The 27,143-nt window shown below is 69.8% G+C and overlaps 16 non-coding genes across 16 annotated transcripts; all 16 read right to left on the reverse strand.

The window, feature by feature from the left end:
- Window positions 1–64: 64 nt before the first annotated feature.
- Window positions 65–183, reverse strand: LOC137213571 (5S ribosomal RNA). Its single transcript, XR_010938207.1, has one exon. It is a non-coding gene; the product is annotated as a 5S ribosomal RNA (ribosomal RNA).
- Window positions 184–1,120: 937 nt separating this feature from the next.
- On the reverse strand, window positions 1,121–1,239 carry LOC137213277 (5S ribosomal RNA). Its single transcript, XR_010937917.1, has one exon. It is a non-coding gene; the product is annotated as a 5S ribosomal RNA (ribosomal RNA).
- A 2,702-nt stretch (window positions 1,240–3,941) lies between these two features.
- Window positions 3,942–4,060, reverse strand: LOC137213288 (5S ribosomal RNA). The gene has a single exon (XR_010937928.1). It is a non-coding gene; the product is annotated as a 5S ribosomal RNA (ribosomal RNA).
- Window positions 4,061–4,997: 937 nt separating this feature from the next.
- LOC137213299 (5S ribosomal RNA) lies at window positions 4,998–5,116 on the reverse strand. Its single transcript, XR_010937939.1, has one exon. It is a non-coding gene; the product is annotated as a 5S ribosomal RNA (ribosomal RNA).
- Window positions 5,117–7,818: 2,702 nt separating this feature from the next.
- On the reverse strand, window positions 7,819–7,937 carry LOC137213310 (5S ribosomal RNA). Its single transcript, XR_010937950.1, has one exon. It is a non-coding gene; the product is annotated as a 5S ribosomal RNA (ribosomal RNA).
- A 937-nt stretch (window positions 7,938–8,874) lies between these two features.
- On the reverse strand, window positions 8,875–8,993 carry LOC137213321 (5S ribosomal RNA). Its single transcript, XR_010937961.1, has one exon. It is a non-coding gene; the product is annotated as a 5S ribosomal RNA (ribosomal RNA).
- A 2,702-nt stretch (window positions 8,994–11,695) lies between these two features.
- LOC137213332 (5S ribosomal RNA) lies at window positions 11,696–11,814 on the reverse strand. The gene has a single exon (XR_010937972.1). It is a non-coding gene; the product is annotated as a 5S ribosomal RNA (ribosomal RNA).
- A 937-nt stretch (window positions 11,815–12,751) lies between these two features.
- Window positions 12,752–12,870, reverse strand: LOC137213344 (5S ribosomal RNA). The gene has a single exon (XR_010937984.1). It is a non-coding gene; the product is annotated as a 5S ribosomal RNA (ribosomal RNA).
- A 938-nt stretch (window positions 12,871–13,808) lies between these two features.
- On the reverse strand, window positions 13,809–13,927 carry LOC137213355 (5S ribosomal RNA). The gene has a single exon (XR_010937995.1). It is a non-coding gene; the product is annotated as a 5S ribosomal RNA (ribosomal RNA).
- Window positions 13,928–16,622: 2,695 nt separating this feature from the next.
- LOC137213366 (5S ribosomal RNA) lies at window positions 16,623–16,741 on the reverse strand. Its single transcript, XR_010938006.1, has one exon. It is a non-coding gene; the product is annotated as a 5S ribosomal RNA (ribosomal RNA).
- A 937-nt stretch (window positions 16,742–17,678) lies between these two features.
- Window positions 17,679–17,797, reverse strand: LOC137213377 (5S ribosomal RNA). The gene has a single exon (XR_010938017.1). It is a non-coding gene; the product is annotated as a 5S ribosomal RNA (ribosomal RNA).
- Window positions 17,798–18,735: 938 nt separating this feature from the next.
- On the reverse strand, window positions 18,736–18,854 carry LOC137213388 (5S ribosomal RNA). Its single transcript, XR_010938028.1, has one exon. It is a non-coding gene; the product is annotated as a 5S ribosomal RNA (ribosomal RNA).
- A 2,695-nt stretch (window positions 18,855–21,549) lies between these two features.
- On the reverse strand, window positions 21,550–21,668 carry LOC137213400 (5S ribosomal RNA). The gene has a single exon (XR_010938039.1). It is a non-coding gene; the product is annotated as a 5S ribosomal RNA (ribosomal RNA).
- Window positions 21,669–22,605: 937 nt separating this feature from the next.
- On the reverse strand, window positions 22,606–22,724 carry LOC137213411 (5S ribosomal RNA). The gene has a single exon (XR_010938050.1). It is a non-coding gene; the product is annotated as a 5S ribosomal RNA (ribosomal RNA).
- Window positions 22,725–23,662: 938 nt separating this feature from the next.
- Window positions 23,663–23,781, reverse strand: LOC137213422 (5S ribosomal RNA). The gene has a single exon (XR_010938061.1). It is a non-coding gene; the product is annotated as a 5S ribosomal RNA (ribosomal RNA).
- A 2,695-nt stretch (window positions 23,782–26,476) lies between these two features.
- On the reverse strand, window positions 26,477–26,595 carry LOC137213433 (5S ribosomal RNA). Its single transcript, XR_010938072.1, has one exon. It is a non-coding gene; the product is annotated as a 5S ribosomal RNA (ribosomal RNA).
- Between the last annotated feature and the right edge of the window lie 548 nt (window positions 26,596–27,143).

Here is a 27,143-nt window from a genome sequence, read left to right on the forward strand (position 1 = left end):
GCGGAGCCGGCGGCCCCCCCGCCGCGGGCGAGTAAAGGAGAAGGCGGGCGGAGCGGGAGGCAAAAAGCTACAGCACCCGGTATTCCCAGGCGGTCTCCCATCCAAGTACTAACCAGGCCCGACCCTGCTTAGCTTCCGAGATCAGACGAGATCGGGCGCGTTCAGGGTGGTATGGCCGTAGACGGGGGCGGGGGCCGACGGCTGCCTCTTGAGGCCCAGTTTCACTGGCGCTGGCGCCTTAACGCCAGCCTGGCGGCCGGCCCGCCCCGGCAGGGCCCCCTCGCCCGCCCAGGCAGGGGGAACGGAGGTCTCGGGTATCGGGCGGCGGCGGAGGGTTTGGCGACCACCTCCCAGCCCAGGGCGGCCGTGACCCAGCAAACCCTTCGGCGCTTGGCGCCCCGCCCAAGATCCCGCACGTCGCTCACAGGGACGTGGCCCCGGAGGCTTCAGGCCCCGGGGCCCGTGGTCCCTTGGGCATCGGTCCTGCCCGCCCACGCGGAGCTAGGCGCAGCCCGGCCGCAGCCCGGGCCGGCCCTCCTGCCTGACAGCAGCCGGCCCGAAGCCACCGGGAGCCACCATTGAGTCGCCACGGCCCCTCAGCCCCGGCAAGGCCACCCTTGCCCCCACACCCCCCGCCGAGCTCAGGACCCCGCCCCTGGTGGCCGGCAGGCCCGGGGAAGCGGCCACTGCCCTCGATCCCGCTCCAGCACCCAACCGCGGTGACACGCCAGAGGGGCGGGGTGGTGGTGGGGCGGGGCTTTTGTCGGAGGGAGCTGTGGAGGGACACACCGGCACACAGATGGCGGCGCCGGGGCTAGGCGCCGGTGGGGGCGGCCAGGTGCAGGTCGAGGGGCTCGCGGGCCGAAAGGACGGCCACTGGGCCCGCGGCGGAGTCTGGGTCTGGGCCAGCCACCCCGGGAGCGTCTGGGGTGCGGCTGCCTTCCAGGGCCGCCTTCTGGCCGCCTGGCCGGCCGGGCCGGCGGGGAGCGCCCCCGCCGGCGCGCGCCGTGGTGGGAGGGGCCTGAGGAGGTGGGTCCTGCAGCGGGGCCCGGCGGGGGCGGAGCCGGCGGCCCCCGCCGCGGGCGAGTAAAGGAGAAGGCGGGCGGAGCGGGAGGCAAAAAGCCTACAGCACCCGGTATTCCCAGGCGGTCTCCCATCCAAGTACTAACCAGGCCCGACCCTGCTTAGCTTCCGAGATCAGACGAGATCGGGCGCGTTCAGGGTGGTATGGCCGTAGACGGGGGCGGGGGGCCGCGGGCGGCCTCTTGAGGCCCAGTTTCGCTGGCGCTGGCGCCTTAACGCCAGCCTGGCGGCCGGCCCGCCCCGGCAGGGCCCCCTCGCCCGCCCAGGCAGGGGGAACGGAGGTCTCGGGTATCGGGCGGCGGCGGAGGGTTTGGCGACCACCTCCCAGCCCAGGGCGGCCGTGACCCAGCAAACCCTTCGGCGCTTGGCGCCCCGCCCAAGATCCCGCACGTCGCTCACAGGGACGTGGCCCCGGAGGCTTCAGGGCCCGGGGCCCGCGGTCCCTTGGGCATCGGTCCTGCCCGCCCACGCGGCGCTAGGCGCAGCCCGGCCGCAGCCCGGGCCGGCCCTCCTGCCCGACAGCAGCCGGCCCGAAGCCACCGGGAGCCACCATTGAGTCGCCACGGCCCCTCTGCCCCGGCAAGGCCACCCTTGCCCCCACACCCCCCGCCGAGCTCAGGACCCCGCCCCTGGTGGCCGGCAGGCCCGGGGAAGCGGCCCCTGCCCTCGATCCCGCTCCCGCACCCAACCGCGGTGACACGCCAGAGGGGCGGGGTGGTGGTGGGGCGGGGCTTTTGTCGGAGGGAGCTGTGGAGGGACACACAGGCACACAGGTGGCGGCGCCGGGGCTGGGCGCCGGTGGGGGCGGCCAGGTGCAGGTCGAGGGGCTCGCGGGCCGAAAGGACAGCAACTGGGCCCATGGCGGAGTCTGGGTCTGGAGGGCTCTGAGCCTCCATCCGCTCTGGTGCCTCGGGTCTACCGGCCCGACGCCTGGTAGCGCGACACCCCACCGGCCCACAGACGTAGCCTCCCCAGCTGTGCTCACAGCGAGTCCAACCGCAGCCTGCATCCCTCCACGGGACACTTGGATTACTCCCGCGATCCCCACGAGGTGCGGCACCCGCTGGCCGAATGGGCTGAGATCCTGCCCTTGCGGCGCCCTGTGGCCACCTCCGCCTCCCTCACGGTACTGGCCGAGGCCTCGGACCAGCGGGCCCCGGCTCCCAGCTCAGCGCTGCTCCTCCGCCCCTCTCACCTCCTGCCCGACGTCCAGGCTACCGAGCACCCTCCACCCCCGCCCACCTTCATGCCACTCAGCCGGAACCCGGGAGGCAATGCCAACTACCAGGTGTGTATGACAGTCTGGTGCTGAAGCGGCAACCGCAGGAGGGCCAAGCGCGGGCCAACTCGCTGCTACCTTCCACCTCGGCCTCCAGGCCCTCTCTGCACGGGAGCCAGACTGGGAAAATGAACTTACCAGCAGCAAATGGGGGCAGGGGCAGGGGGCGGCAGGGCATGGAGAGAGGAATAAAGAGCTCCAGAGTCCAGGAAACATTGGTGGTCTGTGGCTTGGAAGCGCCACTCCTTCTGCCAGCCTGGGTCCCTGCGCTTGGCTTCCTGCAATAAGAAGCCAGTGTCCCCTTCTTGGCCTGAGGGTCCCTTTGGTTTAGTGGCCACAGTTCTGCCAGCAGGCCCCTCCTGGTCCTATACCATGCACTAAGTACATCTGCAGCTGCAGACTCCAAACCCCTGGTCTCTGGGCACCTCCTCTGTGTCTCAGCTGTCCCTGTCCACAGAGAGCCTCATACAAGACGTTGCTTCCAAACTGGGAGGTTCCACATCTGGGCAGGTCCAGCTCCAGGCCCAGTGAAGGGCATGAAGAAGGCTGAGGCTCTGGACTCCAGCCAGGCCTTCAGCAGGCCTCTGAGGCCAAGGTCTTCCTAGTCTCAAGAGGGGCCAAGAGACGCAATGTGTCATTTGAACAAGTGAGTCAGCGGGCGGTGAGCGAATGAGTGACCGCTCGAGGGGATGTATGCCGGCCACCGGGCCCTGTTTGACTGTCCAGGCTCAGCTTACCTGACCCTGGTTACCAGGGAATGCCACTCTGGGCCCTCCTTTTCATCCCCCTCCCTCACTGTGACCTCACCACCTGCCCCATTATGACCCAGTCTGGCTCCCAGTTAAAACTGGAGGGCAGAGGGCCCAGGCAGTCCTGGGACCAACGGCCATGGGTGAGCGAAACTACTACCGAGCCGAGCCGTTCACTGGCCCCATCCCCAGGAAATGCCAGGAGCAAGGATACTCAATTCTTCTGATCCCGGTCAGCTTCATCTTGCTCAACGTGGGGATCAACATGGTGACTATGGTCAGGGCAGGATCTGTGCAGCGCGGTTGGGGGAGCCCTGGGGTCTTGAAGGGGCTGAGGTGGGAGGGCTGCTGGGGTGTGACAGGACAAGGGTTGGATTTCAGGGCTCACCCTGCTCCCGGCCTCCCCCCTCCCCTTCTTCCCTCAACTCTGGAGGCATCTGAAGAGATTCTTGCGGGCACTTTTCAATCGTATTTTCCACAAAGGTGAGTGGGCGCCGGCGTGGGTTCAGGGGATGTGGGCCTGTCCCCTTTCTTCTATCCCTGCCTTGATTCTCAGCCCCTCAGGAACCCAGGCCCTGACCCATCTCGCCTTTCCCCACAGACAAGCAAGCCAGCTGTGTAGGCACCCATGGCATGTGCATGCGCTGCTCCGTGGATCCCAAGAACCTGCGCTCAAGAGTTTCTTCCCACTTCTGCCGTCGCCCAAGCTTCCTGCTCGGGCAGGTAAACCACCTTGACTACTGCCTGCAGCGGGGCTCGGCGGGGGCGGAGCCGGCGGCCCCCCCGCCGCGGGCGAGTAAAGGAGAAGGCGGGCGGAGCGGGAGGCAAAAAGCCTACAGCACCCGGTATTCCCAGGCGGTCTCCCATCCAAGTACTAACCAGGCCCGACCCTGCTTAGCTTCCGAGATCAGACGAGATCGGGCGCGTTCAGGGTGGTATGGCCGTAGACGGGGGCGGGGGCCGACGGCTGCCTCTTGAGGCCCAGTTTCGCTGGCGCTGGCGCCTTAACGCCAGCCTGGCGGCCGGCCCGCCCCGGCAGGGCCCCCTCGCCCGCCCAGGCAGGGGGAACGGAGGTCTCGGGTATCGGGCGGCGGCGGAGGGTTTGGCGACCACCTCCCAGCCCAGGGCGGCCGTGACCCAGCAAACCCTTCGGCGCTTGGCGCCCCGCCCAAGATCCCGCACGTCGCTCACAGGGACGTGGCCCCGGAGGCTTCAGGCCCCGGGGCCCGTGGTCCCTTGGGCATCGGTCCTGCCCGCCCACGCGGAGCTAGGCGCAGCCCGGCCGCAGCCCGGGCCGGCCCTCCTGCCCGACAGCAGCCGGCCCGAAGCCACCGGGAGCCACCATTGAGTCGCCACGGCCCCTCAGCCCCGGCAAGGCCACCCTTGCCCCCACACCCCCCGCCGAGCTCAGGACCCCGCCCCTGGTGGCCGGCAGGCCCGGGGAAGCGGCCCCTGCCCTCGATCCCGCTCCAGCACCCAACCGCGGTGACACGCCAGAGGGGCGGGGTGGTGGTGGGGCGGGGCTTTTGTCGGAGGGAGCTGTGGAGGGACACACCGGCACACAGATGGCGGCGCCGGGGCTAGGCGCCGGTGGGGGCGGCCAGGTGCAGGTCGAGGGGCTCGCGGGCCGAAAGGACGGCCACTGGGCCCGCGGCGGAGTCTGGGTCTGGGCCAGCCACCCCGGGAGCGTCTGGGGTGCGGCTGCCTTCCAGGGCCGCCTTCTGGCCGCCTGGCCGGCCGGGCCGGCGGGGAGCGCCCCCGCCGGCGCGCGCCGTGGTGGGAGGGGCCTGAGGAGGTGGGTCCTGCAGCGGGGCCCGGCGGGGGCGGAGCCGGCGGCCCCCGCCGCGGGCGAGTAAAGGAGAAGGCGGGCGGAGCGGGAGGCAAAAAGCCTACAGCACCCGGTATTCCCAGGCGGTCTCCCATCCAAGTACTAACCAGGCCCGACCCTGCTTAGCTTCCGAGATCAGACGAGATCGGGCGCGTTCAGGGTGGTATGGCCGTAGACGGGGGCGGGGGGCCGCGGGCGGCCTCTTGAGGCCCAGTTTCGCTGGCGCTGGCGCCTTAACGCCAGCCTGGCGGCCGGCCCGCCCCGGCAGGGCCCCCTCGCCCGCCCAGGCAGGGGGAACGGAGGTCTCGGGTATCGGGCGGCGGCGGAGGGTTTGGCGACCACCTCCCAGCCCAGGGCGGCCGTGACCCAGCAAACCCTTCGGCGCTTGGCGCCCCGCCCAAGATCCCGCACGTCGCTCACAGGGACGTGGCCCCGGAGGCTTCAGGGCCCGGGGCCCGCGGTCCCTTGGGCATCGGTCCTGCCCGCCCACGCGGCGCTAGGCGCAGCCCGGCCGCAGCCCGGGCCGGCCCTCCTGCCCGACAGCAGCCGGCCCGAAGCCACCGGGAGCCACCATTGAGTCGCCACGGCCCCTCTGCCCCGGCAAGGCCACCCTTGCCCCCACACCCCCCGCCGAGCTCAGGACCCCGCCCCTGGTGGCCGGCAGGCCCGGGGAAGCGGCCCCTGCCCTCGATCCCGCTCCCGCACCCAACCGCGGTGACACGCCAGAGGGGCGGGGTGGTGGTGGGGCGGGGCTTTTGTCGGAGGGAGCTGTGGAGGGACACACAGGCACACAGGTGGCGGCGCCGGGGCTGGGCGCCGGTGGGGGCGGCCAGGTGCAGGTCGAGGGGCTCGCGGGCCAAAAGGACAGCAACTGGGCCCATGGCGGAGTCTGGGTCTGGAGGGCTCTGAGCCTCCATCCGCTCTGGTGCCTCGGGTCTACCGGCCCGACGCCTGGTAGCGCGACACCCCACCGGCCCACAGACGTAGCCTCCCCAGCTGTGCTCACAGCGAGTCCAACCGCAGCCTGCATCCCTCCACGGGACACTTGGATTACTCCCGCGATCCCCACGAGGTGCGGCACCCGCTGGCCGAATGGGCTGAGATCCTGCCCTTGCGGCGCCCTGTGGCCACCTCCGCCTCCCTCACGGTACTGGCCGAGGCCTCGGACCAGCGGGCCCCGGCTCCCAGCTCAGCGCTGCTCCTCCGCCCCTCTCACCTCCTGCCCGACGTCCAGGCTACCGAGCACCCTCCACCCCCGCCCACCTTCATGCCACTCAGCCGGAACCCGGGAGGCAATGCCAACTACCAGGTGTGTATGACAGTCTGGTGCTGAAGCGGCAACCGCAGGAGGGCCAAGCGCGGGCCAACTCGCTGCTACCTTCCACCTCGGCCTCCAGGCCCTCTCTGCACGGGAGCCAGACTGGGAAAATGAACTTACCAGCAGCAAATGGGGGCAGGGGCAGGGGGCGGCAGGGCATGGAGAGAGGAATAAAGAGCTCCAGAGTCCAGGAAACATTGGTGGTCTGTGGCTTGGAAGCGCCACTCCTTCTGCCAGCCTGGGTCCCTGCGCTTGGCTTCCTGCAATAAGAAGCCAGTGTCCCCTTCTTGGCCTGAGGGTCCCTTTGGTTTAGTGGCCACAGTTCTGCCAGCAGGCCCCTCCTGGTCCTATACCATGCACTAAGTACATCTGCAGCTGCAGACTCCAAACCCCTGGTCTCTGGGCACCTCCTCTGTGTCTCAGCTGTCCCTGTCCACAGAGAGCCTCATACAAGACGTTGCTTCCAAACTGGGAGGTTCCACATCTGGGCAGGTCCAGCTCCAGGCCCAGTGAAGGGCATGAAGAAGGCTGAGGCTCTGGACTCCAGCCAGGCCTTCAGCAGGCCTCTGAGGCCAAGGTCTTCCTAGTCTCAAGAGGGGCCAAGAGACGCAATGTGTCATTTGAACAAGTGAGTCAGCGGGCGGTGAGCGAATGAGTGACCGCTCGAGGGGATGTATGCCGGCCACCGGGCCCTGTTTGACTGTCCAGGCTCAGCTTACCTGACCCTGGTTACCAGGGAATGCCACTCTGGGCCCTCCTTTTCATCCCCCTCCCTCACTGTGACCTCACCACCTGCCCCATTATGACCCAGTCTGGCTCCCAGTTAAAACTGGAGGGCAGAGGGCCCAGGCAGTCCTGGGACCAACGGCCATGGGTGAGCGAAACTACTACCGAGCCGAGCCGTTCACTGGCCCCATCCCCAGGAAATGCCAGGAGCAAGGATACTCAATTCTTCTGATCCCGGTCAGCTTCATCTTGCTCAACGTGGGGATCAACATGGTGACTATGGTCAGGGCAGGATCTGTGCAGCGCGGTTGGGGGAGCCCTGGGGTCTTGAAGGGGCTGAGGTGGGAGGGCTGCTGGGGTGTGACAGGACAAGGGTTGGATTTCAGGGCTCACCCTGCTCCCGGCCTCCCCCCTCCCCTTCTTCCCTCAACTCTGGAGGCATCTGAAGAGATTCTTGCGGGCACTTTTCAATCGTATTTTCCACAAAGGTGAGTGGGCGCCGGCGTGGGTTCAGGGGATGTGGGCCTGTCCCCTTTCTTCTATCCCTGCCTTGATTCTCAGCCCCTCAGGAACCCAGGCCCTGACCCATCTCGCCTTTCCCCACAGACAAGCAAGCCAGCTGTGTAGGCACCCATGGCATGTGCATGCGCTGCTCCGTGGATCCCAAGAACCTGCGCTCAAGAGTTTCTTCCCACTTCTGCCGTCGCCCAAGCTTCCTGCTCGGGCAGGTAAACCACCTTGACTACTGCCTGCAGCGGGGCTCGGCGGGGGCGGAGCCGGCGGCCCCCCCGCCGCGGGCGAGTAAAGGAGAAGGCGGGCGGAGCGGGAGGCAAAAAGCCTACAGCACCCGGTATTCCCAGGCGGTCTCCCATCCAAGTACTAACCAGGCCCGACCCTGCTTAGCTTCCGAGATCAGACGAGATCGGGCGCGTTCAGGGTGGTATGGCCGTAGACGGGGGCGGGGGCCGACGGCTGCCTCTTGAGGCCCAGTTTCGCTGGCGCTGGCGCCTTAACGCCAGCCTGGCGGCCGGCCCGCCCCGGCAGGGCCCCCTCGCCCGCCCAGGCAGGGGGAACGGAGGTCTCGGGTATCGGGCGGCGGCGGAGGGTTTGGCGACCACCTCCCAGCCCAGGGCGGCCGTGACCCAGCAAACCCTTCGGCGCTTGGCGCCCCGCCCAAGATCCCGCACGTCGCTCACAGGGACGTGGCCCCGGAGGCTTCAGGCCCCGGGGCCCGTGGTCCCTTGGGCATCGGTCCTGCCCGCCCACGCGGAGCTAGGCGCAGCCCGGCCGCAGCCCGGGCCGGCCCTCCTGCCCGACAGCAGCCGGCCCGAAGCCACCGGGAGCCACCATTGAGTCGCCACGGCCCCTCAGCCCCGGCAAGGCCACCCTTGCCCCCACACCCCCCGCCGAGCTCAGGACCCCGCCCCTGGTGGCCGGCAGGCCCGGGGAAGCGGCCCCTGCCCTCGATCCCGCTCCCGCACCCAACCGCGGTGACACGCCAGAGGGGCGGGGTGGTGGTGGGGCGGGGCTTTTGTCGGAGGGAGCTGTGGAGGGACACACAGGCACACAGGTGGCGGCGCCGGGGCTGGGCGCCGGTGGGGGCGGCCAGGTGCAGGTCGAGGGGCTCGCGGGCCGAAAGGACGGCCACTGGGCCCGCGGCGGAGTCTGGGTCCGGGCCAGCCACCCCGGGAGCGTCTGGGGTGCGGCTGCCTTCCAGGGCCGCCTTCTGGCCGCCTGGCCGGCCGGGCCGGCGGGGAGCGCCCCCGCCGGCGCGCGCCGTGGTGGGAGGGGCCTGAGGAGGTGGGGCCTGCAGCGGGGCCCGGCGGGGGCGGAGCCGGCGGCCCCCGCCGCGGGCGAGTAAAGGAGAAGGCGGGCGGAGCGGGAGGCAAAAAGCCTACAGCACCCGGTATTCCCAGGCGGTCTCCCATCCAAGTACTAACCAGGCCCGACCCTGCTTAGCTTCCGAGATCAGACGAGATCGGGCGCGTTCAGGGTGGTATGGCCGTAGACGGGGGCGGGGGGCCGCGGGCGGCCTCTTGAGGCCCAGTTTCGCTGGCGCTGGCGCCTTAACGCCAGCCTGGCGGCCGGCCCGCCCCGGCAGGGCCCCCTCGCCCGCCCAGGCAGGGGGAACGGAGGTCTCGGGTATCAGGCGGCGGCGGAGGGTTTGGCGACCACCTCCCAGCCCAGGGCGGCCGTGACCCAGCAAACCCTTCGGCGCTTGGCGCCCCGCCCAAGATCCCGCACGTCGCTCACAGGGACGTGGCCCCGGAGGCTTCAGGGCCCGGGGCCCGCGGTCCCTTGGGCATCGGTCCTGCCCGCCCACGCGGCGCTAGGCGCAGCCCGGCCGCAGCCCGGGCCGGCCCTCCTGCCCGACAGCAGCCGGCCCGAAGCCACCGGGAGCCACCATTGAGTCGCCACGGCCCCTCTGCCCCGGCAAGGCCACCCTTGCCCCCACACCCCCCGCCGAGCTCAGGACCCCGCCCCTGGTGGCCGGCAGGCCCGGGGAAGCGGCCCCTGCCCTCGATCCCGCTCCCGCACCCAACCGCGGTGACACGCCAGAGGGGCGGGGTGGTGGTGGGGCGGGGCTTTTGTCGGAGGGAGCTGTGGAGGGACACACAGGCACACAGGTGGCGGCGCCGGGGCTGGGCGCCGGTGGGGGCGGCCAGGTGCAGGTCGAGGGGCTCGCGGGCCGAAAGGACAGCAACTGGGCCCATGGCAGAGTCTGGGTCTGGAGGGCTCTGAGCCTCCATCCGCTCTGGTGCCTCGGGTCTACCGGCCCGACGCCTGGTAGCGCGACACCCCACCGGCCCACAGACGTAGCCTCCCCAGCTGTGCTCACAGCGAGTCCAACCGCAGCCTGCATCCCTCCACGGGACACTTGGATTACTCCCGCGATCCCCACGAGGTGCGGCACCCGCTGGCCGAATGGGCTGAGATCCTGCCCTTGCGGCGCCCTGTGGCCACCTCCGCCTCCCTCACGGTACTGGCCGAGGCCTCGGACCAGCGGGCCCCGGCTCCCAGCTCAGCGCTGCTCCTCCGCCCCTCTCACCTCCTGCCCGACGTCCAGGCTACCGAGCACCCTCCACCCCCGCCCACCTTCATGCCACTCAGCCGGAACCCGGGAGGCAATGCCAACTACCAGGTGTGTATGACAGTCTGGTGCTGAAGCGGCAACCGCAGGAGGGCCAAGCGCGGGCCAACTCGCTGCTACCTTCCACCTCGGCCTCCAGGCCCTCTCTGCACGGGAGCCAGACTGGGAAAATGAACTTACCAGCAGCAAATGGGGGCAGGGGCAGGGGGCAGCAGGGCATGGAGAGAGGAATAAAGAGCTCCAGAGTCCAGGAAACATTGGTGGTCTGTGGCTTGGAAGCGCCACTCCTTCTGCCAGCCTGGGTCCCTGCGCTTGGCTTCCTGCAATAAGAAGCCAGTGTCCCCTTCTTGGCCTGAGGGTCCCTTTGGTTTAGTGGCCACAGTTCTGCCAGCAGGCCCCTCCTGGTCCTATACCATGCACTAAGTACATCTGCAGCTGCAGACTCCAAACCCCTGGTCTCTGGGCACCTCCTCTGTGTCTCAGCTGTCCCTGTCCACAGAGAGCCTCATACAAGACGTTGCTTCCAAACTGGGAGGTTCCACATCTGGGCAGGTCCAGCTCCAGGCCCAGTGAAGGGCATGAAGAAGGCTGAGGCTCTGGACTCCAGCCAGGCCTTCAGCAGGCCTCTGAGGCCAAGGTCTTCCTAGTCTCAAGAGGGGCCAAGAGACGCAATGTGTCATTTGAACAAGTGAGTCAGCGGGCGGTGAGCGAATGAGTGACCGCTCGAGGGGATGTATGCCGGCCACCGGGCCCTGTTTGACTGTCCAGGCTCAGCTTACCTGACCCTGGTTACCAGGGAATGCCACTCTGGGCCCTCCTTTTCATCCCCCTCCCTCACTGTGACCTCACCACCTGCCCCATTATGACCCAGTCTGGCTCCCAGTTAAAACTGGAGGGCAGAGGGCCCAGGCAGTCCTGGGACCAACGGCCATGGGTGAGCGAAACTACTACCGAGCCGAGCCGTTCACTGGCCCCATCCCCAGGAAATGCCAGGAGCAAGGATACTCAATTCTTCTGATCCCGGTCAGCTTCATCTTGCTCAACGTGGGGATCAACATGGTGACTATGGTCAGGGCAGGATCTGTGCAGCGCGGTTGGGGGAGCCCTGGGGTCTTGAAGGGGCTGAGGTGGGAGGGCTGCTGGGGTGTGACAGGACAAGGGTTGGATTTCAGGGCTCACCCTGCTCCCGGCCTCCCCCCTCCCCTTCTTCCCTCAACTCTGGAGGCATCTGAAGAGATTCTTGCGGGCACTTTTCAATCGTATTTTCCACAAAGGTGAGTGGGCGCCGGCGTGGGTTCAGGGGATGTGGGCCTGTCCCCTTTCTTCTATCCCTGCCTTGATTCTCAGCCCCTCAGGAACCCAGGCCCTGACCCATCTCGCCTTTCCCCACAGACAAGCAAGCCAGCTGTGTAGGCACCCATGGCATGTGCATGCGCTGCTCCGTGGATCCCAAGAACCTGCGCTCAAGAGTTTCTTCCCACTTCTGCCGTCGCCCAAGCTTCCTGCTCGGGCAGGTAAACCACCTTGACTACTGCCTGCAGCGGGGCTCGGCGGGGGCGGAGCCGGCGGCCCCCCCGCCGCGGGCGAGTAAAGGAGAAGGCGGGCGGAGCGGGAGGCAAAAAGCCTACAGCACCCGGTATTCCCAGGCGGTCTCCCATCCAAGTACTAACCAGGCCCGACCCTGCTTAGCTTCCGAGATCAGACGAGATCGGGCGCGTTCAGGGTGGTATGGCCGTAGACGGGGGCGGGGGCCGACGGCTGCCTCTTGAGGCCCAGTTTCGCTGGCGCTGGCGCCTTAACGCCAGCCTGGCGGCCGGCCCGCCCCGGCAGGGCCCCCTCGCCCGCCCAGGCAGGGGGAACGGAGGTCTCGGGTATCGGGCGGCGGCGGAGGGTTTGGCGACCACCTCCCAGCCCAGGGCGGCCGTGACCCAGCAAACCCTTCGGCGCTTGGCGCCCCGCCCAAGATCCCGCACGTCGCTCACAGGGACGTGGCCCCGGAGGCTTCAGGCCCCGGGGCCCGTGGTCCCTTGGGCATCGGTCCTGCCCGCCCACGCGGAGCTAGGCGCAGCCCGGCCGCAGCCCGGGCCGGCCCTCCTGCCCGACAGCAGCCGGCCCGAAGCCACCGGGAGCCACCATTGAGTCGCCACGGCCCCTCAGCCCCGGCAAGGCCACCCTTGCCCCCACACCCCCCGCCGAGCTCAGGACCCCGCCCCTGGTGGCCGGCAGGCCCGGGGAAGCGGCCCCTGCCCTCGATCCCGCTCCAGCACCCAACCGCGGTGACACGCCAGAGGGGCGGGGTGGTGGTGGGGCGGGGCTTTTGTCGGAGGGAGCTGTGGAGGGACACACCGGCACACAGATGGCGGCGCCGGGGCTAGGCGCCGGTGGGGGCGGCCAGGTGCAGGTCGAGGGGCTCGCGGGCCGAAAGGACGGCCACTGGGCCCGCGGCGGAGTCTGGGTCTGGGCCAGCCACCCCGGGAGCGTCTGGGGTGCGGCTGCCTTCCAGGGCCGCCTTCTGGCCGCCTGGCCGGCCGGGCCGGCGGGGAGCGCCCCCGCCGGCGCGCGCCGTGGTGGGAGGGGCCTGAGGAGGTGGGGCCTGCAGCGGGGCCCGGCGGGGGCGGAGCCGGCGGCCCCCGCCGCGGGCGAGTAAAGGAGAAGGCGGGCGGAGCGGGAGGCAAAAAGCCTACAGCACCCGGTATTCCCAGGCGGTCTCCCATCCAAGTACTAACCAGGCCCGACCCTGCTTAGCTTCCGAGATCAGACGAGATCGGGCGCGTTCAGGGTGGTATGGCCGTAGACGGGGGCGGGGGGACGCGGGCGGCCTCTTGAGGCCCAGTTTCGCTGGCGCTGGCGCCTTAACGCCAGCCTGGCGGCCGGCCCGCCCCGGCAGGGCCCCCTCGCCCGCCCAGGCAGGGGGAACGGAGGTCTCGGGTATCGGGCGGCGGCGGAGGGTTTGGCGACCACCTCCCAGCCCAGGGCGGCCGTGACCCAGCAAACCCTTCGGCGCTTGGCGCCCCGCCCAAGGTACCGCACGTCGCTCACAGGGACGTGGCCCCGGAGGCTTCAGGGCCCGGGGCCCGCGGTCCCTTGGGCATCGGTCCTGCCCGCCCACGCGGCGCTAGGCGCAGCCCGGCCGCAGCCCGGGCCGGCCCTCCTGCCCGACAGCAGCCGGCCCGAAGCCACCGGGAGCCACCATTGAGTCGCCACGGCCCCTCTGCCCCGGCAAGGCCACCCTTGCCCCCACACCCCCCGCCGAGCTCAGGACCCCGCCCCTGGTGGCCGGCAGGCCCGGGGAAGCGGCCCCTGCCCTCGATCCCGCTCCCGCACCCAACCGCGGTGACACGCCAGAGGGGCGGGGTGGTGGTGGGGCGGGGCTTTTGTCGGAGGGAGCTGTGGAGGGACACACAGGCACACAGGTGGCGGCGCCGGGGCTGGGCGCCGGTGGGGGCGGCCAGGTGCAGGTCGAGGGGCTCGCGGGCCGAAAGGACGGCCACTGGGCCCGCGGCGGAGTCTGGGTCTGGGCCAGCCACCCCGGGAGCGTCTGGGGTGCGGCTGCCTTCCAGGGCCGCCTTCTGGCCGCCTGGCCGGCCGGGCCGGCGGGGAGCGCCCCCGCCGGCGCGCGCCGTGGTGGGAGGGGCCTGAGGAGGTGGGGCCTGCAGCGGGGCCCGGCGGGGGCGGAGCCGGCGGCCCCCGCCGCGGGCGAGTAAAGGAGAAGGCGGGCGGAGCGGGAGGCAAAAAGCCTACAGCACCCGGTATTCCCAGGCGGTCTCCCATCCAAGTACTAACCAGGCCCGACCCTGCTTAGCTTCCGAGATCAGACGAGATCGGGCGCGTTCAGGGTGGTATGGCCGTAGACGGGGGCGGGGGCCGACGGCTGCCTCTTGAGGCCCAGTTTCGCTGGCGCTGGCGCCTTAACGCCAGCCTGGCGGCCGGCCCGCCCCGACAGGGCCCCCTTGCCCGCCCAGGCAGGGGGAACGGAGGTCTCGGGTATCGGGCGGCGGCGGAGGGTTTGGCGACCACCTCCCAGCCCAGGGCGGCCGTGACCCAGCAAACCCTTCGGCGCTTGGCGCCCCGCCCAAGATCCCGCACGTCGCTCACAGGGACGTGGCCCCGGAGGCTTCAGGGCCCGGGGCCCGCGGTCCCTTGGGCATCGGCCCTGCCCGCCCACGCGGCGCTAGGCGCAGCCCGGCCGCAGCCCGGGCCGGCCCTCCTGCCCGACAGCAGCCGGCCCGAAGCCACCGGGAGCCACCATTGAGTCGCCACGGCCCCTCAGCCCCGGCAAGGCCACCCTTGCCCCCACACCCCCCGCCGAGCTCAGGACCCCGCCCCTGGTGGCCGGCAGGCCCGGGGAAGCGGCCCCTGCCCTCGATCCCGCTCCCGCACCCGGCCGCGGTGACACGCCACAGGGGCGGGGTGTGGGGGGGCTTTTGTCGGAGGGAGCTGTGGAGGGACACACCGGCACACAGGTGGCGGCGCCGGGGCTGGGCGCCGGTGGGGGCGGCCAGGTGCAGGTCGAGGGGCTCGCGGGCCGAAATGACGGCAACTGGGCCCATGGCGGAGTCTGGGTCTGGAGGGCTCTGAGCCTCCATCCGCTCTGGTGCCTCGGGTCTACCGGCCCGAAGCCTGGTAGCGCGACACCCCACCGGCCCACAGACGTAGCCTCCCCAGCTGTGCTCACAGCGAGTCCAACCGCAGCCTGCATCCCTCCACGGGACACTTGGATTACTCCCGCGATCCCCACGAGGTGCGGCACCCGCTGGCCGAATGGGCTGAGATCCTGCCCTTGCGGCGCCCTGTGGCCACCTCCGCCTCCCTCACGGTACTGGCCGAGGCCTCGGACCAGCGGGCCCCGGCTCCCAGCTCAGCGCTGCTCCTCCGCCCCTCTCACCTCCTGCCCGACGTCCAGGCTACCGAGCACCCTCCACCCCCGCCCACCTTCATGCCACTCAGCCGGAACCCGGGAGGCAATGCCAACTACCAGGTGTGTATGACAGTCTGGTGCTGAAGCGGCAACCGCAGGAGGGCCAAGCGCGGGCCAACTCGCTGCTACCTTCCACCTCGGCCTCCAGGCCCTCTCTGCACGGGAGCCAGACTGGGAAAATGAACTTACCAGCAGCAAATGGGGGCAGGGGCAGGGGGCGGCAGGGCATGGAGAGAGGAATAAAGAGCTCCAGAGTCCAGGAAACATTGGTGGTCTGTGGCTTGGAAGCGCCACTCCTTCTGCCAGCCTGGGTCCCTGCGCTTGGCTTCCTGCAATAAGAAGCCAGTGTCCCCTTCTTGGCCTGAGGGTCCCTTTGGTTTAGTGGCCACAGTTCTGCCAGCAGGCCCCTCCTGGTCCTATACCATGCACTAAGTACATCTGCAGCTGCAGACTCCAAACCCCTGGTCTCTGGGCACCTCCTCTGTGTCTCAGCTGTCCCTGTCCACAGAGAGCCTCATACAAGACGTTGCTTCCAAACTGGGAGGTTCCACATCTGGGCAGGTCCAGCTCCAGGCCCAGTGAAGGGCATGAAGAAGGCTGAGGCTCTGGACTCCAGCCAGGCCTTCAGCAGGCCTCTGAGGCCAAGGTCTTCCTAGTCTCAAGAGGGGCCAAGAGACGCAATGTGTCATTTGAACAAGTGAGTCAGCGGGCGGTGAGCGAATGAGTGACCGCTCGAGGGGATGTATGCCGGCCACCGGGCCCTGTTTGACTGTCCAGGCTCAGCTTACCTGACCCTGGTTACCAGGGAATGCCACTCTGGGCCCTCCTTTTCATCCCCCTCCCTCACTGTGACCTCACCACCTGCCCCATTATGACCCAGTCTGGCTCCCAGTTAAAACTGGAGGGCAGAGGGCCCAGGCAGTCCTGGGACCAACGGCCATGGGTGAGCGAAACTACTACCGAGCCGAGCCGTTCACTGGCCCCATCCCCAGGAAATGCCAGGAGCAAGGATACTCAATTCTTCTGATCCCGGTCAGCTTCATCTTGCTCAACGTGGGGATCAACATGGTGACTATGGTCAGGGCAGGATCTGTGCAGCGCGGTTGGGGGAGCCCTGGGGTCTTGAAGGGGCTGAGGTGGGAGGGCTGCTGGGGTGTGACAGGACAAGGGTTGGATTTCAGGGCTCACCCTGCTCCCGGCCTCCCCCCTCCCCTTCTTCCCTCAACTCTGGAGGCATCTGAAGAGATTCTTGCGGGCACTTTTCAATCGTATTTTCCACAAAGGTGAGTGGGCGCCGGCGTGGGTTCAGGGGATGTGGGCCTGTCCCCTTTCTTCTATCCCTGCCTTGATTCTCAGCCCCTCAGGAACCCAGGCCCTGACCCATCTCGCCTTTCCCCACAGACAAGCAAGCCAGCTGTGTAGGCACCCATGGCATGTGCATGCGCTGCTCCGTGGATCCCAAGAACCTGCGCTCAAGAGTTTCTTCCCACTTCTGCCGTCGCCCAAGCTTCCTGCTCGGGCAGGTAAACCACCTTGACTACTGCCTGCAGCGGGGCTCGGCGGGGGCGGAGCCGGCGGCCCCCCCGCCGCGGGCGAGTAAAGGAGAAGGCGGGCGGAGCGGGAGGCAAAAAGCCTACAGCACCCGGTATTCCCAGGCGGTCTCCCATCCAAGTACTAACCAGGCCCGACCCTGCTTAGCTTCCGAGATCAGACGAGATCGGGCGCGTTCAGGGTGGTATGGCCGTAGACGGGGGCGGGGGCCGACGGCTGCCTCTTGAGGCCCAGTTTCGCTGGCGCTGGCGCCTTAACGCCAGCCTGGCGGCCGGCCCGCCCCGGCAGGGCCCCCTCGCCCGCCCAGGCAGGGGGAACGGAGGTCTCGGGTATCGGGCGGCGGCGGAGGGTTTGGCGACCACCTCCCAGCCCAGGGCGGCCGTGACCCAGCAAACCCTTCGGCGCTTGGCGCCCCGCCCAAGATCCCGCACGTCGCTCACAGGGACGTGGCCCCGGAGGCTTCAGGCCCCGGGGCCCGTGGTCCCTTGGGCATCGGTCCTGCCCGCCCACGCGGAGCTAGGCGCAGCCCGGCCGCAGCCCGGGCCGGCCCTCCTGCCCGACAGCAGCCGGCCCGAAGCCACCGGGAGCCACCATTGAGTCGCCACGGCCCCTCAGCCCCGGCAAGGCCACCCTTGCCCCCACACCCCCCGCCGAGCTCAGGACCCCGCCCCTGGTGGCCGGCAGGCCCGGGGAAGCGGCCCCTGCCCTCGATCCCGCTCCAGCACCCAACCGCGGTGACACGCCAGAGGGGCGGGGTGGTGGTGGGGCGGGGCTTTTGTCGGAGGGAGCTGTGGAGGGACACACCGGCACACAGATGGCGGCGCCGGGGCTAGGCGCCGGTGGGGGCGGCCAGGTGCAGGTCGAGGGGCTCGCGGGCCGAAAGGACGGCCACTGGGCCCGCGGCGGAGTCTGGGTCTGGGCCAGCCACCCCGGGAGCGTCTGGGGTGCGGCTGCCTTCCAGGGCCGCCTTCTGGCCGCCTGGCCGGCCGGGCCGGCGGGGAGCGCCCCCGCCGGCGCGCGCCGTGGTGGGAGGGGCCTGAGGAGGTGGGGCCTGCAGCGGGGCCCGGCGGGGGCGGAGCCGGCGGCCCCCGCCGCGGGCGAGTAAAGGAGAAGGCGGGCGGAGCGGGAGGCAAAAAGCCTACAGCACCCGGTATTCCCAGGCGGTCTCCCATCCAAGTACTAACCAGGCCCGACCCTGCTTAGCTTCCGAGATCAGACGAGATCGGGCGCGTTCAGGGTGGTATGGCCGTAGACGGGGGCGGGGGGACGCGGGCGGCCTCTTGAGGCCCAGTTTCGCTGGCGCTGGCGCCTTAACGCCAGCCTGGCGGCCGGCCCGCCCCGGCAGGGCCCCCTCGCCCGCCCAGGCAGGGGGAACGGAGGTCTCGGGTATCGGGCGGCGGCGGAGGGTTTGGCGACCACCTCCCAGCCCAGGGCGGCCGTGACCCAGCAAACCCTTCGGCGCTTGGCGCCCCGCCCAAGGTACCGCACGTCGCTCACAGGGACGTGGCCCCGGAGGCTTCAGGGCCCGGGGCCCGCGGTCCCTTGGGCATCGGTCCTGCCCGCCCACGCGGCGCTAGGCGCAGCCCGGCCGCAGCCCGGGCCGGCCCTCCTGCCCGACAGCAGCCGGCCCGAAGCCACCGGGAGCCACCATTGAGTCGCCACGGCCCCTCTGCCCCGGCAAGGCCACCCTTGCCCCCACACCCCCCGCCGAGCTCAGGACCCCGCCCCTGGTGGCCGGCAGGCCCGGGGAAGCGGCCCCTGCCCTCGATCCCGCTCCCGCACCCAACCGCGGTGACACGCCAGAGGGGCGGGGTGGTGGTGGGGCGGGGCTTTTGTCGGAGGGAGCTGTGGAGGGACACACAGGCACACAGGTGGCGGCGCCGGGGCTGGGCGCCGGTGGGGGCGGCCAGGTGCAGGTCGAGGGGCTCGCGGGCCGAAAGGACGGCCACTGGGCCCGCGGCGGAGTCTGGGTCTGGGCCAGCCACCCCGGGAGCGTCTGGGGTGCGGCTGCCTTCCAGGGCCGCCTTCTGGCCGCCTGGCCGGCCGGGCCGGCGGGGAGCGCCCCCGCCGGCGCGCGCCGTGGTGGGAGGGGCCTGAGGAGGTGGGGCCTGCAGCGGGGCCCGGCGGGGGCGGAGCCGGCGGCCCCCGCCGCGGGCGAGTAAAGGAGAAGGCGGGCGGAGCGGGAGGCAAAAAGCCTACAGCACCCGGTATTCCCAGGCGGTCTCCCATCCAAGTACTAACCAGGCCCGACCCTGCTTAGCTTCCGAGATCAGACGAGATCGGGCGCGTTCAGGGTGGTATGGCCGTAGACGGGGGCGGGGGCCGACGGCTGCCTCTTGAGGCCCAGTTTCGCTGGCGCTGGCGCCTTAACGCCAGCCTGGCGGCCGGCCCGCCCCGACAGGGCCCCCTTGCCCGCCCAGGCAGGGGGAACGGAGGTCTCGGGTATCGGGCGGCGGCGGAGGGTTTGGCGACCACCTCCCAGCCCAGGGCGGCCGTGACCCAGCAAACCCTTCGGCGCTTGGCGCCCCGCCCAAGATCCCGCACGTCGCTCACAGGGACGTGGCCCCGGAGGCTTCAGGGCCCGGGGCCCGCGGTCCCTTGGGCATCGGCCCTGCCCGCCCACGCGGCGCTAGGCGCAGCCCGGCCGCAGCCCGGGCCGGCCCTCCTGCCCGACAGCAGCCGGCCCGAAGCCACCGGGAGCCACCATTGAGTCGCCACGGCCCCTCAGCCCCGGCAAGGCCACCCTTGCCCCCACACCCCCCGCCGAGCTCAGGACCCCGCCCCTGGTGGCCGGCAGGCCCGGGGAAGCGGCCCCTGCCCTCGATCCCGCTCCCGCACCCGGCCGCGGTGACACGCCACAGGGGCGGGGTGTGGGGGGGCTTTTGTCGGAGGGAGCTGTGGAGGTACACACCGGCACACAGGTGGCGGCGCCGGGGCTGGGCGCCGGTGGGGGCGGCCAGGTGCAGGTCGAGGGGCTCGCGGGCCGAAATGACGGCAACTGGGCCCATGGCGGAGTCTGGGTCTGGAGGGCTCTGAGCCTCCATCCGCTCTGGTGCCTCGGGTCTACCGGCCCGAAGCCTGGTAGCGCGACACCCCACCGGCCCACAGACGTAGCCTCCCCAGCTGTGCTCACAGCGAGTCCAACCGCAGCCTGCATCCCTCCACGGGACACTTGGATTACTCCCGCGATCCCCACGAGGTGCGGCACCCGCTGGCCGAATGGGCTGAGATCCTGCCCTTGCGGCGCCCTGTGGCCACCTCCGCCTCCCTCACGGTACTGGCCGAGGCCTCGGACCAGCGGGCCCCGGCTCCCAGCTCAGCGCTGCTCCTCCGCCCCTCTCACCTCCTGCCCGACGTCCAGGCTACCGAGCACCCTCCACCCCCGCCCACCTTCATGCCACTCAGCCGGAACCCGGGAGGCAATGCCAACTACCAGGTGTGTATGACAGTCTGGTGCTGAAGCGGCAACCGCAGGAGGGCCAAGCGCGGGCCAACTCGCTGCTACCTTCCACCTCGGCCTCCAGGCCCTCTCTGCACGGGAGCCAGACTGGGAAAATGAACTTACCAGCAGCAAATGGGGGCAGGGGCAGGGGGCGGCAGGGCATGGAGAGAGGAATAAAGAGCTCCAGAGTCCAGGAAACATTGGTGGTCTGTGGCTTGGAAGCGCCACTCCTTCTGCCAGCCTGGGTCCCTGCGCTTGGCTTCCTGCAATAAGAAGCCAGTGTCCCCTTCTTGGCCTGAGGGTCCCTTTGGTTTAGTGGCCACAGTTCTGCCAGCAGGCCCCTCCTGGTCCTATACCATGCACTAAGTACATCTGCAGCTGCAGACTCCAAACCCCTGGTCTCTGGGCACCTCCTCTGTGTCTCAGCTGTCCCTGTCCACAGAGAGCCTCATACAAGACGTTGCTTCCAAACTGGGAGGTTCCACATCTGGGCAGGTCCAGCTCCAGGCCCAGTGAAGGGCATGAAGAAGGCTGAGGCTCTGGACTCCAGCCAGGCCTTCAGCAGGCCTCTGAGGCCAAGGTCTTCCTAGTCTCAAGAGGGGCCAAGAGACGCAATGTGTCATTTGAACAAGTGAGTCAGCGGGCGGTGAGCGAATGAGTGACCGCTCGAGGGGATGTATGCCGGCCACCGGGCCCTGTTTGACTGTCCAGGCTCAGCTTACCTGACCCTGGTTACCAGGGAATGCCACTCTGGGCCCTCCTTTTCATCCCCCTCCCTCACTGTGACCTCACCACCTGCCCCATTATGACCCAGTCTGGCTCCCAGTTAAAACTGGAGGGCAGAGGGCCCAGGCAGTCCTGGGACCAACGGCCATGGGTGAGCGAAACTACTACCGAGCCGAGCCGTTCACTGGCCCCATCCCCAGGAAATGCCAGGAGCAAGGATACTCAATTCTTCTGATCCCGGTCAGCTTCATCTTGCTCAACGTGGGGATCAACATGGTGACTATGGTCAGGGCAGGATCTGTGCAGCGCGGTTGGGGGAGCCCTGGGGTCTTGAAGGGGCTGAGGTGGGAGGGCTGCTGGGGTGTGACAGGACAAGGGTTGGATTTCAGGGCTCACCCTGCTCCCGGCCTCCCCCCTCCCCTTCTTCCCTCAACTCTGGAGGCATCTGAAGAGATTCTTGCGGGCACTTTTCAATCGTATTTTCCACAAAGGTGAGTGGGCGCCGGCGTGGGTTCAGGGGATGTGGGCCTGTCCCCTTTCTTCTATCCCTGCCTTGATTCTCAGCCCCTCAGGAACCCAGGCCCTGACCCATCTCGCCTTTCCCCACAGACAAGCAAGCCAGCTGTGTAGGCACCCATGGCATGTGCATGCGCTGCTCCGTGGATCCCAAGAACCTGCGCTCAAGAGTTTCTTCCCACTTCTGCCGTCGCCCAAGCTTCCTGCTCGGGCAGGTAAACCACCTTGACTACTGCCTGCAGCGGGGCTCGGCGGGGGCGGAGCCGGCGGCCCCCCCGCCGCGGGCGAGTAAAGGAGAAGGCGGGCGGAGCGGGAGGCAAAAAGCCTACAGCACCCGGTATTCCCAGGCGGTCTCCCATCCAAGTACTAACCAGGCCCGACCCTGCTTAGCTTCCGAGATCAGACGAGATCGGGCGCGTTCAGGGTGGTATGGCCGTAGACGGGGGCGGGGGCCGACGGCTGCCTCTTGAGGCCCAGTTTCGCTGGCGCTGGCGCCTTAACGCCAGCCTGGCGGCCGGCCCGCCCCGGCAGGGCCCCCTCGCCCGCCCAGGCAGGGGGAACGGAGGTCTCGGGTATCGGGCGGCGGCGGAGGGTTTGGCGACCACCTCCCAGCCCAGGGCGGCCGTGACCCAGCAAACCCTTCGGCGCTTGGCGCCCCGCCCAAGATCCCGCACGTCGCTCACAGGGACGTGGCCCCGGAGGCTTCAGGCCCCGGGGCCCGTGGTCCCTTGGGCATCGGTCCTGCCCGCCCACGCGGAGCTAGGCGCAGCCCGGCCGCAGCCCGGGCCGGCCCTCCTGCCCGACAGCAGCCGGCCCGAAGCCACCGGGAGCCACCATTGAGTCGCCACGGCCCCTCAGCCCCGGCAAGGCCACCCTTGCCCCCACACCCCCCGCCGAGCTCAGGACCCCGCCCCTGGTGGCCGGCAGGCCCGGGGAAGCGGCCCCTGCCCTCGATCCCGCTCCAGCACCCAACCGCGGTGACACGCCAGAGGGGCGGGGTGGTGGTGGGGCGGGGCTTTTGTCGGAGGGAGCTGTGGAGGGACACACCGGCACACAGATGGCGGCGCCGGGGCTAGGCGCCGGTGGGGGCGGCCAGGTGCAGGTCGAGGGGCTCGCGGGCCGAAAGGACGGCCACTGGGCCCGCGGCGGAGTCTGGGTCTGGGCCAGCCACCCCGGGAGCGTCTGGGGTGCGGCTGCCTTCCAGGGCCGCCTTCTGGCCGCCTGGCCGGCCGGGCCGGCGGGGAGCGCCCCCGCCGGCGCGCGCCGTGGTGGGAGGGGCCTGAGGAGGTGGGGCCTGCAGCGGGGCCCGGCGGGGGCGGAGCCGGCGGCCCCCGCCGCGGGCGAGTAAAGGAGAAGGCGGGCGGAGCGGGAGGCAAAAAGCCTACAGCACCCGGTATTCCCAGGCGGTCTCCCATCCAAGTACTAACCAGGCCCGACCCTGCTTAGCTTCCGAGATCAGACGAGATCGGGCGCGTTCAGGGTGGTATGGCCGTAGACGGGGGCGGGGGGACGCGGGCGGCCTCTTGAGGCCCAGTTTCGCTGGCGCTGGCGCCTTAACGCCAGCCTGGCGGCCGGCCCGCCCCGGCAGGGCCCCCTCGCCCGCCCAGGCAGGGGGAACGGAGGTCTCGGGTATCGGGCGGCGGCGGAGGGTTTGGCGACCACCTCCCAGCCCAGGGCGGCCGTGACCCAGCAAACCCTTCGGCGCTTGGCGCCCCGCCCAAGGTACCGCACGTCGCTCACAGGGACGTGGCCCCGGAGGCTTCAGGGCCCGGGGCCCGCGGTCCCTTGGGCATCGGTCCTGCCCGCCCACGCGGCGCTAGGCGCAGCCCGGCCGCAGCCCGGGCCGGCCCTCCTGCCCGACAGCAGCCGGCCCGAAGCCACCGGGAGCCACCATTGAGTCGCCACGGCCCCTCTGCCCCGGCAAGGCCACCCTTGCCCCCACACCCCCCGCCGAGCTCAGGACCCCGCCCCTGGTGGCCGGCAGGCCCGGGGAAGCGGCCCCTGCCCTCGATCCCGCTCCCGCACCCAACCGCGGTGACACGCCAGAGGGGCGGGGTGGTGGTGGGGCGGGGCTTTTGTCGGAGGGAGCTGTGGAGGGACACACAGGCACACAGGTGGCGGCGCCGGGGCTGGGCGCCGGTGGGGGCGGCCAGGTGCAGGTCGAGGGGCTCGCGGGCCGAAAGGACGGCCACTGGGCCCGCGGCGGAGTCTGGGTCTGGGCCAGCCACCCCGGGAGCGTCTGGGGTGCGGCTGCCTTCCAGGGCCGCCTTCTGGCCGCCTGGCCGGCCGGGCCGGCGGGGAGCGCCCCCGCCGGCGCGCGCCGTGGTGGGAGGGGCCTGAGGAGGTGGGGCCTGCAGCGGGGCCCGGCGGGGGCGGAGCCGGCGGCCCCCGCCGCGGGCGAGTAAAGGAGAAGGCGGGCGGAGCGGGAGGCAAAAAGCCTACAGCACCCGGTATTCCCAGGCGGTCTCCCATCCAAGTACTAACCAGGCCCGACCCTGCTTAGCTTCCGAGATCAGACGAGATCGGGCGCGTTCAGGGTGGTATGGCCGTAGACGGGGGCGGGGGCCGACGGCTGCCTCTTGAGGCCCAGTTTCGCTGGCGCTGGCGCCTTAACGCCAGCCTGGCGGCCGGCCCGCCCCGACAGGGCCCCCTTGCCCGCCCAGGCAGGGGGAACGGAGGTCTCGGGTATCGGGCGGCGGCGGAGGGTTTGGCGACCACCTCCCAGCCCAGGGCGGCCGTGACCCAGCAAACCCTTCGGCGCTTGGCGCCCCGCCCAAGATCCCGCACGTCGCTCACAGGGACGTGGCCCCGGAGGCTTCAGGGCCCGGGGCCCGCGGTCCCTTGGGCATCGGCCCTGCCCGCCCACGCGGCGCTAGGCGCAGCCCGGCCGCAGCCCGGGCCGGCCCTCCTGCCCGACAGCAGCCGGCCCGAAGCCACCGGGAGCCACCATTGAGTCGCCACGGCCCCTCAGCCCCGGCAAGGCCACCCTTGCCCCCACACCCCCCGCCGAGCTCAGGACCCCGCCCCTGGTGGCCGGCAGGCCCGGGGAAGCGGCCCCTGCCCTCGATCCCGCTCCCGCACCCGGCCGCGGTGACACGCCACAGGGGCGGGGTGTGGGGGGGCTTTTGTCGGAGGGAGCTGTGGAGGGACACACCGGCACACAGGTGGCGGCGCCGGGGCTGGGCGCCGGTGGGGGCGGCCAGGTGCAGGTCGAGGGGCTCGCGGGCCGAAATGACGGCAACTGGGCCCATGGCGGAGTCTGGGTCTGGAGGGCTCTGAGCCTCCATCCGCTCTGGTGCCTCGGGTCTACCGGCCCGAAGCCTGGTAGCGCGACACCCCACCGGCCCACAGACGTAGCCTCCCCAGCTGTGCTCACAGCGAGTCCAACCGCAGCCTGCATCCCTCCACGGGACACTTGGATTACTCCCGCGATCCCCACGAGGTGCGGCACCCGCTGGCCGAATGGGCTGAGATCCTGCCCTTGCGGCGCCCTGTGGCCACCTCCGCCTCCCTCACGGTACTGGCCGAGGCCTCGGACCAGCGGGCCCCGGCTCCCAGCTCAGCGCTGCTCCTCCGCCCCTCTCACCTCCTGCCCGACGTCCAGGCTACCGAGCACCCTCCACCCCCGCCCACCTTCATGCCACTCAGCCGGAACCCGGGAGGCAATGCCAACTACCAGGTGTGTATGACAGTCTGGTGCTGAAGCGGCAACCGCAGGAGGGCCAAGCGCGGGCCAACTCGCTGCTACCTTCCACCTCGGCCTCCAGGCCCTCTCTGCACGGGAGCCAGACTGGGAAAATGAACTTACCAGCAGCAAATGGGGGCAGGGGCAGGGGGCGGCAGGGCATGGAGAGAGGAATAAAGAGCTCCAGAGTCCAGGAAACATTGGTGGTCTGTGGCTTGGAAGCGCCACTCCTTCTGCCAGCCTGGGTCCCTGCGCTTGGCTTCCTGCAATAAGAAGCCAGTGTCCCCTTCTTGGCCTGAGGGTCCCTTTGGTTTAGTGGCCACAGTTCTGCCAGCAGGCCCCTCCTGGTCCTATACCATGCACTAAGTACATCTGCAGCTGCAGACTCCAAACCCCTGGTCTCTGGGCACCTCCTCTGTGTCTCAGCTGTCCCTGTCCACAGAGAGCCTCATACAAGACGTTGCTTCCAAACTGGGAGGTTCCACATCTGGGCAGGTCCAGCTCCAGGCCCAGTGAAGGGCATGAAGAAGGCTGAGGCTCTGGACTCCAGCCAGGCCTTCAGCAGGCCTCTGAGGCCAAGGTCTTCCTAGTCTCAAGAGGGGCCAAGAGACGCAATGTGTCATTTGAACAAGTGAGTCAGCGGGCGGTGAGCGAATGAGTGACCGCTCGAGGGGATGTATGCCGGCCACCGGGCCCTGTTTGACTGTCCAGGCTCAGCTTACCTGACCCTGGTTACCAGGGAATGCCACTCTGGGCCCTCCTTTTCATCCCCCTCCCTCACTGTGACCTCACCACCTGCCCCATTATGACCCAGTCTGGCTCCCAGTTAAAACTGGAGGGCAGAGGGCCCAGGCAGTCCTGGGACCAACGGCCATGGGTGAGCGAAACTACTACCGAGCCGAGCCGTTCACTGGCCCCATCCCCAGGAAATGCCAGGAGCAAGGATACTCAATTCTTCTGATCCCGGTCAGCTTCATCTTGCTCAACGTGGGGATCAACATGGTGACTATGGTCAGGGCAGGATCTGTGCAGCGCGGTTGGGGGAGCCCTGGGGTCTTGAAGGGGCTGAGGTGGGAGGGCTGCTGGGGTGTGACAGGACAAGGGTTGGATTTCAGGGCTCACCCTGCTCCCGGCCTCCCCCCTCCCCTTCTTCCCTCAACTCTGGAGGCATCTGAAGAGATTCTTGCGGGCACTTTTCAATCGTATTTTCCACAAAGGTGAGTGGGCGCCGGCGTGGGTTCAGGGGATGTGGGCCTGTCCCCTTTCTTCTATCCCTGCCTTGATTCTCAGCCCCTCAGGAACCCAGGCCCTGACCCATCTCGCCTTTCCCCACAGACAAGCAAGCCAGCTGTGTAGGCACCCATGGCATGTGCATGCGCTGCTCCGTGGATCCCAAGAACCTGCGCTCAAGAGTTTCTTCCCACTTCTGCCGTCGCCCAAGCTTCCTGCTCGGGCAGGTAAACCACCTTGACTACTGCCTGCAGCGGGGCTCGGCGGGGGCGGAGCCGGCGGCCCCCCCGCCGCGGGCGAGTAAAGGAGAAGGCGGGCGGAGCGGGAGGCAAAAAGCCTACAGCACCCGGTATTCCCAGGCGGTCTCCCATCCAAGTACTAACCAGGCCCGACCCTGCTTAGCTTCCGAGATCAGACGAGATCGGGCGCGTTCAGGGTGGTATGGCCGTAGACGGGGGCGGGGGCCGACGGCTGCCTCTTGAGGCCCAGTTTCGCTGGCGCTGGCGCCTTAACGCCAGCCTGGCGGCCGGCCCGCCCCGGCAGGGCCCCCTCGCCCGCCCAGGCAGGGGGAACGGAGGTCTCGGGTATCGGGCGGCGGCGGAGGGTTTGGCGACCACCTCCCAGCCCAGGGCGGCCGTGACCCAGCAAACCCTTCGGCGCTTGGCGCCCCGCCCAAGATCCCGCACGTCGCTCACAGGGACGTGGCCCCGGAGGCTTCAGGCCCCGGGGCCCGTGGTCCCTTGGGCATCGGTCCTGCCCGCCCACGCGGAGCTAGGCGCAGCCCGGCCGCAGCCCGGGCCGGCCCTCCTGCCCGACAGCAGCCGGCCCGAAGCCACCGGGAGCCACCATTGAGTCGCCACGGCCCCTCAGCCCCGGCAAGGCCACCCTTGCCCCCACACCCCCCGCCGAGCTCAGGACCCCGCCCCTGGTGGCCGGCAGGCCCGGGGAAGCGGCCCCTGCCCTCGATCCCGCTCCAGCACCCAACCGCGGTGACACGCCAG

Source organism: Pseudorca crassidens, chromosome 19 (assembly GCF_039906515.1).
Source record: "Pseudorca crassidens isolate mPseCra1 chromosome 19, mPseCra1.hap1, whole genome shotgun sequence".
Classification (NCBI taxonomy): Eukaryota; Metazoa; Chordata; class Mammalia; order Artiodactyla; family Delphinidae; genus Pseudorca; species Pseudorca crassidens.